We start from the raw sequence: 14,223 nt of genomic DNA on the forward strand, positions 1-14,223 counted from the left end.
AAGATTCTTGATGCAATTGATATTTCAATTCAATTTGGCAGATTATGTGATAAGGTGAGGAATCACATACCAACTCAATAGGTAGAGATGTGGAAAAATGTCTAAGGGCCTTGTCTGATTGTACAGATGTGTCCTCATACGCCTAACCTCATAACACCATGTGACAAGATGCCTGGCGCGACTAAGCTGCATCAAATGGAGTAACATCAATTTCTCAAATTGCATCTTACTCGCAACTCCATGTGACAAAACCGCTTCATTAGACTGTTCTGATAAATTTGACATGTGACAGTATGTCTGTGTGCAACTGAGTTGGAAATAGAACTTGGTGGGAAAAAACTGTGACCTCTGCATCGTAGCACTTCTTATACAGATCCAGACTCAGTCACACACAGATATACAAGTGTCATATATCAATTTATTCAGTGCAGTCTCATGAAGCATTTTGCAACTAAGATGCACATTTGAGTGAAAATAATTTGAAAAAGTCTCACGGGACCTGATGCCATAAACGGCTGTTAATCATGACTGCAGTTGTGTATGAGGATACATCTGTATTAGCTTATTTGTATCTTTAAAGCATTTTCACAAATTGTATAACAATTCAATTGTACTCTCTTATGTAACAATGTGTTGAATGGGAGTAACACCATTGATATTTGACATAGAAAGAATTGAATAATAATAATTCTCTAAAATGTCAAATGAGCAATTGATTGTGGGTATTGTAGATGTATGCAATTTGTGGTTAGTGGAAGTGATGTCATGCTATCTACTTTATGTTCAGAAGTGTCCCATCAGCTATGATGGTTACATAATTTAACAAGTACTGCAAACACAATTCATGCAGTTATTCAGTGTTCGGTCATGCCTCTCATGCACACAAATTTACATGGTGTCAGAGGTTTGTAGTCATGGCCCAGGATCTCAGATGCATCGACATTGCTCAAGTTTGATAAAGAATGGCACATATACTGCTATGCTACATAAATCAAAAATATAGAGACTTGCACTTATTTAAACAATGCTTGAATGGGGCTAGTCAATAATGCATATACATTTATCTATATAGAATAGGATAATGAGGATCCAGAGACATTAATTAAGAAATTTGATTAGATATGCTTACTTGTCAAAAGTGTAATCAGGGACAGACATATTTTCAATACTACTGTGCAGATTTCATCAATGTTCAGGGACAGGATTGTCTATGGGACCTACAATGATACAACATGTATGCACCTGCTGAGTATGAAGGGGTTAACACTAGAGACTGCCATACATATAGTATTTGCATGCTGAACTAACAGTCTCATAAAAGTGTACAGGAGTTTAAAAGGGAGTCTGATGTAAGTAACCTCCTGCACTACATCCAGCAATTGGTGCGCTGTGTGAATTGTTGTGGTCACCATTCCTATGAGCATCATAAATGTCCTGAACTGTGGGAAAATATACCATTTTGCATGATTGTGCATGTCAAAGCCCAAAAACAAAAACAGGCAGCTTCATATTACACACTCCAACAGCCCATCACTCAGGGTTAGCACTGCTGAGTTAGCAACATAAACCATGCTAGACACCAGCATCCATTGTTAAAGCATTTACCTTAGTACTGAAAAAAGTGAACTATTTACCAACAAAACAGACAAGAAAAAATTGACACAGGTGCCAAGTGTAATGTCATGTCATAAGAATTCCTCCAGTGCACCAACCCCAACATAGATCACTCTCAGATTGTGAATTTATTTGCCTATACTGCTCAGGTAATCAAAGCTGTAGGCATCACCACATTCAACTCCACAAGCTTCCAATTACAATTTCATTTAGTCAACAGTGACTCCAAACTGCTTCTGGGTCTGCCAGATAGTATAAAGCTAGCCATGATAATTTTTAGTGCCTTGGTGCATGTTATCTAACAGGAGGTTCCAGAAATTAGAGACTTTGCTAATTTGTCAAAATTTCATTGGGAATATCATTGGGAAACTTAAAGTTACTTTTCATATGCATTTAGATTAATCTAATTTACTCACAGTGTGTCAGCTGGATGTGTTCCTCTAGCCATGAAGGACAAGGTAAGAACAGAACTCAACTGCATAAAGGCACTGTACCCACAGTGTGTCATCTAGATGCGTACCTCTAGCCATGGAGGACAAGGTAAGAGCAGAACTCAACTGCATAAAGGCACTGGTGGTGGAAGTCAGCAACTGTGTATCAGCCAAAGTAACTGCTGTGAAAAAGGATGGCTCTGGGTTTGAATTGACCTGGTTCATCTGAGCAAGGCTCTCATGAGACTACATTAACCTCTCAATACTGTGGAGCATGTGATTTCTGAAATGCTCAATGCAAAAATATTCATGACTCTTGATGCTAATGTATTTGCTGGCAGATAATCCTTGATAAAGAATCATCCATGCTTACAGCATTTATGACACCTGTGGGTAGATATGCCCTCCTGAGAATGTCTAATGTTATATGCATTGGCAATTAATTATTCCATTGGTACATGGAACATCTCTTTAAGTTATACCCATGCAAGATCTTTGTGGATGACATCCTGATTTTATCTAAAAACAAGAATACAATTGGTAACCCAGAGTGTGCATATCATAGCAGTCTAGATGCACAAATAAAGGAGATACAACTTTGCTCCAACAACTGAAAGACTTTAACACACAATTTGGGTATAATGGCACTCTGTATTCAGCTAATACAAATTAAAGATAATTTCTTTGCAATGTGTGTGTAGTATCTCTTTTCATTGTTAATTCAAACCTCAAACACACACACAGAGAAAACAGAAATACAAATACTGTAGTCCTGTTATCACTAGATATATAAGTTCTAATTACTTCTTTATATTAATCAAATTTAGTCAATTCTTCTCAACTGCCACCAAATGGAATAATACATATGTTACCTCACTCATGCTAGCTCTCGTTGTGTCATACAATTATCTTAGTCGTGGCATGAAAATACCAGGGGTTGGTGCAATAAGACGCAATATGCATGCAATGCACAGCTACAATAGCAGTGTATGAAGATCACACTACAGTATAGCAAGCCCTAACAGGAGGGCCAATCATGTACAGTGTAAAAAAATACAATATGCAAATGTTACAGCCGCAGGAACTTGTATTGAAGCATCTCAGATCCTCTGTAAGTTGCATACACAGCTCTAAACCACCAGAGCAGCAGTGAACTGTTCTTGCAGCAAAGTCACACAACAAACTGCTAATAAGTCGCAAACACAGATATTGAATTAAGTCTCACATGCAGTGTTTAATAAAATGAGTAATTCTGTGTGCTTGTAGTGAGTAAGTTCCAGATGACCAATGGGAGACTGAGATGTTGCAAACAAGTAAGCTTTTATTCCAGGCTTGAAAAGGCAGAGTTAGTGTAATGGTTTTTTACACAAGGTAAACACAGTTCAGGAACAATAATTTGGGGGGACCTGGCACCCTTTTTACATTTAATATCCCATCCTGTCGATTGATAGTATAGAGATCTATCACAGACCTAATTGAATCTAATTAATGTCCCTTAATATGATACAATTGTGTGTTCTCTCTATGATCAGTACAGGTATTAAGATTTGAATGAGCATTTACATTCACCTAACAAACAATCAGCTTGGTTTTTTGTAAGGTTTGATACCAGGTACTTTTCCTCCCTTCCCTGCTCTCTCACTAGCTGCAGGTTAGCGCTGATACATTGCGCTGGCTGGTAACAGTGTTTAGCCAGAGACCAGCGCCAGCAGCAGAAGCAGTTGCTATCCTTACTTCACTGTGTCTATACTGTGGAACTCTCATTCCCAATCCTATGCTATGCATGATTGGCAACAGAAGATTCTGGTGTATTTAAGAACACAGACTTTTTTTGTCCTCTCGGACTAGGGTATACTTTATTTGTTTGGGGAGACCTGGTACCCTATCTCATGTTATCCATTATAGGATGGTTTCAAATAATACATTTATATTGAGATTGATAATTATTGTGGTCTTGGTGCATTTTAATATTTGTATTATTTTTTTTACCTTTATTTTTATTTGATTCTTACCTATATTTTCACTGATAGTTGCCTTTCAGGCAATTATCTACACCTATCATAGATTTCACAGCACAGATTATATGCTTTATATGATGTCATTGTTTACCCTGGAAATTTTCTTTCCAGATGTTTTGCTCATCTACATTGTCTTTTTTTTATTCCAGTTTTAAAGATTTAATTCAAGATTTACTTTTTATGACAAATAACTTCTGGGAGGTGTGCCCCTAAACAGGAGTACTTTTTTGCATTCTTGCAATATTTTGATACTTTACTTGGTAATAATTTCTTAAGGTAATCCAACCTTGGAATATAGTTCTAATAACTTAGTCGCTACATGTTTGGCTACAGCAACCATTAAGGGAAATACCTCTGGACAATAGGTGGCATAGTAAACCACAACTAAACTGAATTTATAGACTTTAGATAGTGGCAGTTGGACCCACTAAATCAACCCCTTTATTTTTCAAAAGGTACCCCGACCATTGGGAGAGGGATCAGCAGGGCAGGAGATGGTTGGTTTACTGTTGTTTTTTGACACTCTGAACAAGCGGAACAAAACAGTGATACCTCAGCATAAACACCTGGCTAATAGAACCGGGAGGTCATTCTCTCCACCCTCTTATGCCATCCCAAATGACCAACCCAAGACTGCATAGGCTAAAACCAGAATCTGCTTTCTAAAAGGGTCCTGGACCACCAACTGTTGTATCACCTCGCCCATTTGTTTTGGCTTGTCTAGTCGAGATAAAACCTCTATAAGCAACACACAATGGGGATATTTTACAATCTGCTAGAGACACCAGTGTTCCTAATCCTCTTAGCACTACCATCAACATCAGCATGCACATTAGTAATGACAGGTTAATCAGAATTATCAGATACATTGACATGAACAGAATCATCAGCATTGCAAGCTGTAGTATTATGGGAAGATACCTTTTTTCCCAACAAAACATCATGTGCAAGCCAGTCTCTGTGATCACTTTTCCTTTGCTTCTTAGAGTTAGGAGCCTTTACCCAAGACAGAAACAAATCAGGGGAGAAGAGAAATGTCTCTCCAAGGGTTGCTGCAAGTACCTTTTGCTCCTGCAAAACAAGAGCCTGGAAGTAAGGCCAGTCATTACCTATTAGCATAGGGGCTGGTAACCAAGGACACATGTAGTTTGGCTGTTTTACCCCTGATTATCAAAGGGACCATGGCAACAGGAAAGGCCAAACAATTCCATGCACACAACAGATATGGACTAGTGTATGGGGTAACAACAACTCTGGGGACAACAAATCCCTTTGTATCAGTATAGCAGCAAAGCCAGAGTCCACCAAGCCCTCAACCAGTTTTTTCCCAACTTGCACAAGTACCTATATTCTAGGCAGAAGAGGGCAGGTCTCTACAGCTGTAAAGACAATGGAAAAATAGCAATCCATCTGTAGACATGCACATTCTTGATGCTCACCTTGGCCACATGTGGAACACAATTGAGCTGGAGTTATTGGGGAAGTTCTCAACTCTGGATCTCCAACTTATGGAAAATAGGAGGCCATCATCTTCCCCATAGAATGATTTCTGGTCCAAAAACCCTCTTTATGTGAAGAGAAGGGTGAGGGTTACCTTACCCTGAGACAATGCCCACTGTGGAGACAGACTGGGAGACTGCGATGTAATTAAAGAAGAAATGTTCTCCATACCATCCTGTGCCAGCAAGGAATTTTCCACTAGCCCAACAGTGTAATCCATATTCTCAACTTGAAGCAGAATGACCCAGCGATAAATTTTGGAAAAAGTGCAACAAACTGTTCCAGAGTGACCAACTATACCAGCCAGGCAGAATTATGTTGGTCCAGCTGTAGCCATTTAACTGTGAGGTTGGCCATTTCTGAACCAGGATGCGTGGCCTTCCATCAGGATCATAGGACACAGACCTGAATTTCTGCCAGTATGCTTCTAGGTAGAGGTCAAACTGATCTGCTATGGCAGCCTTTACTCAGTTATTTTTGCACCTTCCATGGAGAGAGCTACATATGCAGCTTGTGCCTCCCACGTTAGCAGAGGGGCAATCTGTTTGGCCCAGGATTCTTTGGGACATGCTTGCAAGGTAGCAACCATTTCAAAAGTACTATGAAAGGACTCCACATCATCTGAGGTCTGCATTTTGGAGAGTACTGGAGCAGTTACCACTGCTTGCTGCTGTTTAAAGAAGTCCCACATTTTTTGCAAAATGGCTTCCATGGTGGTCTCTTTAGGATCTTTTGCACAGGATCCACTGTATCCCTCTTCTAATACCACAATGTAGTGGGTAAGTTCCAGTTGACTAATTGGAGACTGAGATGTTGCAAACAAGTAAACTTTTATTCCAGGCAAGAAAAGGCAGAGCCAGTGTAATGTTTTTAAACACCAGGCAAACAAAGTCCAGGGACAATGATTCAGCCTACATGAGACAACGCTTCAAACAAGCAGAGTATTCAAAGCACAGTCAGGGTTTAGCAGAGCTCGTGGTCCAAAATGCTGTATGTACACTATAGTACTACCCAACTGAAAGGAAATCCACATGGGTTCAGCACTGCACCTTAGCCATGATAGGCTAAGAGTCTGGATGATTTCAGCCAATTAGCAGCCATTGTTACATACCAGCTGATTGGCTATGAACAGCTGGACTCAATAGCAATTTATCTTGCCACAAATAAACAAAAATATTTCTGCCATAGCTCTGCTCTCCCATTGGTTTGTGAGAAATGTACTCTTACGCATTGACCAATGGGAGGGCAGAGCTACAGTGAGAAAATATTGCCTTGTTTGTGGCAGGATAATTTGTGGCTTAGATGTAATTATACATTCACATTGTGAAAATTCAACTTTTTCACTTTTGAATTTACCTCACGTGTAGCCACATAGGCCTGTAATGATATTAGCCTTATCTGTATCTGTCACACAGCTTGTCTATTTACTGTAGTCACTATTGTATATACTAAGTCACACCTACAGTATTACCAATAAATTGATGAAATTTTAGTGATGGGTCAGTTAACTTATGGCTTGGCTTCAGTGGCTATTTTGTCCCATTTCAAATGTGCTCATGCTAAGCCATGCAGTGCTGCAACCATTAGTAACACTATTCACATATTTTACAAGGCCTATGCACTTAGATGCTACTCAGATTGTACTTTAACTGTTTTGTGCACCACACTAATTAATGGCCTCTCAAAATAATAGAATTGCTCCATTAATTAGTGCGACAATCAATACATATTAATTCCCCATCTAAGTAGAGTTTTCTTCCAGATGGAGTATTTATTTACAAGATAACACCTTTATAAAATGTCTTGTATGCCATTTTAAATCTGTTTTAGTAATTGTTTTTAAATCATTATTCACAAATATATCTCTTGTTCTTTCCACTGTTCCTTTTGTGCAACATGCCGATAACAATTGTCAAGATGAAAAAAGAAAATAAGACTACCCGAGAGATCCTGGCATGGCTCAAAGAAAATGGTTAGCTTACAGACTGTGCACTATCATGCATTTCAAAGGACAAGGGCCAGATTTATAACTCCTTCCAAATGCACAAGGTACAGTATTTACTGTAATTGAGATAGACTTTGTTTAAATATTATTGTTTAACCTGTATAGATTACTTTACATTTGTAATGAATTACACAGTCTTCTTACTGTTGTACTATGCAGTACAACATGTAAATTACAATCTGTGTCTTATTGTAATGTTGGAGCATCAGAGCAATTGTTAATGAATTAACTTATGAGGGTGATGAGTGCATTTATGGACAAATATGACATATTCTCCATTCAGAGTATGACTTGGACATCTTATGCTCCAACATTAAAAGGATGTGTAGGGAACTGGGATAGAGTTTTGGCCCTACAAGGTAAAATACTTAACCCACAAATTACACAGTAATAAATCATCAAGAACGCTATAAAATACTGTACAGTAAATAAATTATTTATTTTGGCATACACATAATATATTTCATGATAAGGGATGTAATACAGAAAAGAAAGTTTAACAGGGAGGTTGGTGGATTGAGAGTGGTGAAACATTTCACAATGTCATTCTCATGGATTATGTTGCACTTGAGAGGTTCTCCAGAAAGTCATTCTATAAACATCAAGATCTCTCAATAAAACAACATCCATTGAAGCTCCATGTATGGGGAGCCATCTCTCGTATGGGTGCATGACCCATTTTAATTGTTTAAGGTACTGTAGGTAAACAACACACTATAATAGTCTCTATAGTACAGCAAACAACTGTACTATTAAGGTAAACAACACACTATAATAGTCTCTATAGTACAGCATGTGCTGCTTCTTAATGACCAACATGTATTATCTCTGTAGGGATCATGGATAAGATATTCTGTCAAGAAATAATAGTACAGTATATGGGTGTTTGGTGCAATTTGTGAGGTAACACTACCCAACTTCTCACAGATTGTTCCAAGATAATGAATCTAAATACTATCAGTCAAATTCATGAAAGAGAAAGGTACAGTATCAACTGGCAAATCATACACTGCTAGAGTGAGCACTGTCATACTGTATTTACTCATTATGTAATGCTTCTTGTAAACTTTTTATATGGAAGTACTGTACAGTATTTTTAATTTTGTTTATTCATTTTTATACTGTAGGTCTCTGGACATGAATCCAATTGAATTGTTGATGATCCAGTTAAAAAGGTATATCAGGTCTGATGTGAAGTTGTTTATTAGAAAAAAGGAAAAAGAAGTTGATGATAATGGGCGCACGAATCAAATATATTGCAAGATAAAATTTAACTTTTAATGGTTATTACCTTAAAAAGGATATCCCCGATATGGGAAAATATACAGTGAAAAATAAGGTTAAAAAATTGATATCAAAACAAAACACACATGTAAATAAAAGAACAGCAGGTCCACTGTTGTGTTGTTGTGCAGTGTTGACTAATGTCCAAACATATATTGTGTCGAGGGGAGTCCCTTCATATAATCCAAAACTATTGTCAATCAGTACCTCACCACTCAAGATGCTGTAATAGGTATACAACAGAACGGATTGTCATTAACTATGGACTCTTATTGTAATGATGTAAGGCCATAGCCCTTATTTATTAAGGTAAGTATATCACCCACTATAATAAGTGTGCCACACAGAGGGATTGTTTGTATCAATATTATCTAAGACCCACTTCAGATTTATCGTGGTGGTTACCGATTACACCTCTTAGTAAATACCGATATTTAAGGTATTGTATTTTGCATAATGAAGGTAACTCTTATCATATATTTACTATAATCCTTCAACTGAAGTGATACCTATCTTTATATATTAAAGTGTTTGTTTCCCAAACATCAGCAGCTCACTGCTGTTAATTGTTATGTTACATCCAAACGGAAGAACATCGGCATATTAATATACTTTAATATATATTTATTGAATGTTGTTATGGGCTGGTTATGATCCAGTCCACAATGATATAAATCATTTACTGGTATTAGTTGTATTTGAATTGAGACATTCACAGCCCTAGATATCATATATTGATTTTAGATCCACATAAGTTCTCAATAAATTAATTAATGTATTCTCGCAGGTCAAGAGAAGGTAGTGGATTGTTTGGCAACATTCTAACAGATTATCCGTTTAACTTGTAACATGATTCATATTATGCATATACTTAAACCCTATATCAGTTTAGTAGGGCACACTATATTATGCACTGTGTTGGTTTCACTGTGACAATTCTGCTGTACATAAAACTGATTGAGTAATGACTGATATCTAATATCTATGACAGAATTATTGGTCCACTGACATCCTGGAGCAGTTGGAGGTATTCACTGAGTAATAACATAAGATAGGCTACTATGTAGCATCACACATAATTATAATAGAATCATATTCTTTGCACAACAATAAACAAACATGGAACTGCCAGTGACGCCGACGCTCGCGTTTCACTGTAAACAGCTTTGTCAAGGCTGATGTGAAGTTGACAACTAAGCAGCAGCTGATGGATGGGATAGTATAGTTTTGGGAAGATGTACTGAAACTTTAGCTGTGTAATCATTATATAAATCATCTGTATAATATCTTACATGTTATACAGTAGTTGAAAGAAATCAAGTCACTGGTATCTAAATAAAAGGAGTTACAAAATGTGCCACTAGAACTAAATCCAAATGTCTTAAATGTATCTATAGAACTAGTGTGTGTTTTTGTTCATGAAATTATAATGAATGGAGGTATAGTAAACGTAAAATATTTTACTTACAGTATAAAGTAATTTCAAGTATCAGTACTGTTGGCAAACTGTTAAACAACAATTGTTATGCCCAAAACAATTATAATAATAAAGACAAAAAATAATAAATACAAAGAATAAGGAAAAAGTATAAAACTAATAATAATAATAATAATGAAAAAATATAAGCTAGATATGAGTGTTATAAATATTAATGCACTACCAATAGGTAATGTAAACAAAGAGGGTCTAAAAGTTTCCTCCTTATCTAAGGTTAGCTGATCATATGTCTTGATTTTCCTGAGTTTCTGTTAGAAGGTGGCATCCCACAGCTATAATACAGACAGTCTTTTATTGCATGGCAGGGTTCAAAAAGTCCCCAATGGGGGTACCCCTTGATGAGATGTCAAGGAGTGTCAGTGGATGTGACTGCTGTGTTGGACAGAGAATATATAGACTCTGGACCAACTGTACAATATGTCTATAGCTCCGGTGGTCAGCGACACGCTAGTCAGAGACCACATATCTCTGACCCTGTGCTCACAAGACTGCAGTGTTCATTTTTGGGGGGATGACTCCAGTGCAAAAGCCTCCCAAGACTAGTTTCCAGGCATCCCCTACCTACAGAGATTTACCTTCATCTGTCACAGGCGTCTCAACCTGTCTGTATCCATCTTCACAACAGGAGCCATCTGCTGTCTGTTGCCTTTCGCTGTGTAGCGGCTGCTGTTTCTGGGTCCCGTGGGTATGGTCACATGATCACGGGTGAGGTGCCGGCAAAGGCCGCATCTCACGTTGTCAGCAGTCTCCTTATAACAAACTAAAACTGCTTGCAGGTTCCTTCTGTTGATGTGTAGTTAGCAAGGTGAAATAACGTTGTGCTCCTACGTGTATCAGCCCATCTGGGCCTTTCTCAGGGAGTCTATGGTGGCCATCTTGTGTGGGCATTAAATGTCCAAACTGTCTGATGTCATTTGACCCTAATTGGTCCAGACATCTGTCTATCTCAATGATTTAATGTCTGTTTAAGTTGTGTTAATCATCACATGATTACAAAGACTTTAGAAATAGCAAAATAAACAAATATTAACGGTAAAAAATATAAGATTAAGTTGAGCATAGAAATAAAGTGTTAAAATGAAAAAGGAAATATTAGAGAAAATAATAACAGTAGATACAATTTTATAACTAAACATAATATGAAATAAAAGCTAAATACTAATAAATTTGTACAAATGCTATGTATAAATATGTGTAGATAACTCAGTCTGTGCGCAAAACCCTCATGCAGCAGGACAAACATGATCTCTATACAAAGGTATCCCAACCTTCACCAACATGTGGAAAATATAGAAAAAGCACACATGACCTGCGCTTGGTATGCTAATCCAAACAGGGGTGATGTTCCCCTAATCTTATTCAATCATTCAGTGTAGCTCTCATAGGTTATATGCCATAATCAAGAGCAAAAAAAGTTGTACATAGTGAAGCACTATTTATTACAAGGTAAGTAAAACACATGAATAACAGATATTTTAAAAAAGCATTCCCTGGGCGGGATATTCCACAGTGACAAGTATTTGCAATTACCGGATAGCAGAGAGTCCTGTCAACGGACAGTCCTCAATGAGCATGAGATGTCAAACATCAGTAAGTATCCCAGGCATACTGCTGGGCACTGCTCACCTCCTCAACCATCCGGGCTTTGCAAGGTATCTGCCAGCATGGATGTCCCCCGCCTGAACCGACGCATTTTGATCCCTAAATTCTTTCTCAAGGTAGATATCAATGGTGAATGCTAAATCGATCCCTCACAGCCTTTAAATACTACTTTCATCCAATCGTATTCCCTCCATCACAGCTGTTCCCTAAGTACAATTGGACTACATGTCCCATGATTCTCTATTTTAGCGACCACGTGGTGGGTCTTTCCTATACATCATATCCGGGATCGTCTTTCTAGTGTACTTTCCGCCACAGCGCCACAGCGCCATAGTCTATTTTATGTTTTTATTATGTTATTTTAATCATGTACTTTTTTATTATTATTTTCCCGAGGAATCCACTACATGTTCCAATTGTTTTTTTTCGAGGACTGATTGACTATTATATCCGGATAATATATGGAACTTATTGGAGAGTGTCTGCTGTTTACAAGGCAACAGTGATGATGTCTTGAGTGCTAATAAATTAAAGAAGATATGCGGGGCTTTCTTTAAACTGTTGTAATCCCAGGGAAGAACCAGGGGATTCCGGATATAACGGACTTCTATGAGGATCATGTGACCGCCACAGCAAGGAATCATGGACCTTGTAGTTGCCTTTGTCAAGAGATTCGCTGTGGCAGAATCTACACTAGAAAGACGATCCCGGATATGATGTATAGGAAAGACCCGCCACGTGGTCGCTAGAATAGAGAATCATGGGACATGTAGTCCAATTGTACTTAGGGAACAGCTGTGACTGAGGGAATACGATTGGATGAAAGTAGTATTTAAAGGCTGTGAGGGATCGATTTAGCATTCACCATTGATATCTACCTTGAGAAAGATCCCAGAATTTAGGGATCGAAACACGTCGGTACAGACGGGGAACATCCATGCTGGCAGATACCTTGCAAAGCCCGGACGGTTGAGGAGGTGAGAAGTGCCCAGCAGTATGCCCGGGATACTTACTGATGTTTGACATCTCACACTCATTGAGGACTGTCCGTTGAAAGGACTCTCTGCTATCCGGTAATTGCAAATACTTGTCACTGTGGAATATCCCGCCCAGGGAATGCTTTTTTAAAATATCTGTTATTCATGTTTTTACTTACCTTGTAATAAATAGTGCTTCACTATGTACAAATTTTTTTGCTCTTGATTATGGCATATCACCTATGAGAGCTACACTGAACGATTGAATAAGATTAGGGGAACATCACCCCTGTTTGGATTAGCATACCAAGCGCAGGTCATGTGATTTCTGCTTTTTCTAAGTTTGTACAAATGGTAGTAACAGATATTAGTAAGCACTCGAGGGAGGGGATCTTCCTGAATCTATGCATTAAGTCACTGGTATGTAGCTTGTACTATACTACTGTATATTTGGTGTAATGAATACTGTGCATTTATAGAACTGTTTTATTAAATTAAGTATCTGCTTACAATAGGCCAAAAATTGCATACTACTGTATTGTATGCATTAATAAATTAACCTTTATGTGTTTTTTTCTACAGTACTCACAGTAGTAAATTTTTTTTTTCAAAGTACTGTATGATAAAAAAAGTAAACCTTTTTTTATTCTAAAAAAACATTATTATTGTGTAAGAATAAATATTTTTAAATTATTAACGTGGCTTCCAATAAATAATAGATATTCAAAAATAACTAGTTTTCTTGTGTTTTACTGTATGTTCATCTCAGCCATGGCAATCCTGCTAGTGGTAAGGGGAATTCTGTGATGCAAAATACATGCAGTGTGAAAAAAAAGTCTACACTATTGTCAAATGCATTGTAATTACTGTAATTACTAAGAAATTGTCACTTCCAGCTTAGAAAACATGTAGCTAATTGTAGTTTGTCACACATGCAGTAACATTACAGTAATTGCAATTGAATGACCTTATTTTTCATACTATAGTTGGACAAAAAAAACACAATAAGAGTTGTTCCCATACTGATACTTGTAGGCCAATGCTGAGGCTTGTAGTGCAGCGCACAAAGAAAAAGCAAAAACAAATCACTGTTCACTGCAGTGAACTGCACTGTATTTGCTAAAAAGTAGGAGAGCCACAATAAATAACACAAAAGTTTCTGCCCAAAATACTGTAAATTGCACAGCCTGTGTTTATTAATAAAAAGAGGTGTTTCCATGGTGAGAATTGGGGATAAATTTACTAAGAATCAAGTCTGGCCGAGATAGCATTTTCATGCAAGTTTTGTCTGTTT

At 37.6% G+C, this 14,223-nt stretch overlaps 1 pseudogene; it reads left to right on the forward strand.

Annotated features, from left to right (window-relative positions):
* Positions 1-7,459: 7,459 nt before the first annotated feature.
* On the forward strand, positions 7,460-8,541 carry LOC148539234 (uncharacterized; annotated as a pseudogene).
* Positions 8,542-14,223: the final 5,682 nt, after the last annotated feature.

Source organism: Taudactylus pleione, unplaced genomic scaffold (assembly GCF_031769625.1).
Source record: "Taudactylus pleione unplaced genomic scaffold, aTauple2 ptg000026l, whole genome shotgun sequence".
NCBI classification, from domain to species: domain Eukaryota; kingdom Metazoa; phylum Chordata; class Amphibia; order Anura; family Myobatrachidae; genus Taudactylus; species Taudactylus pleione.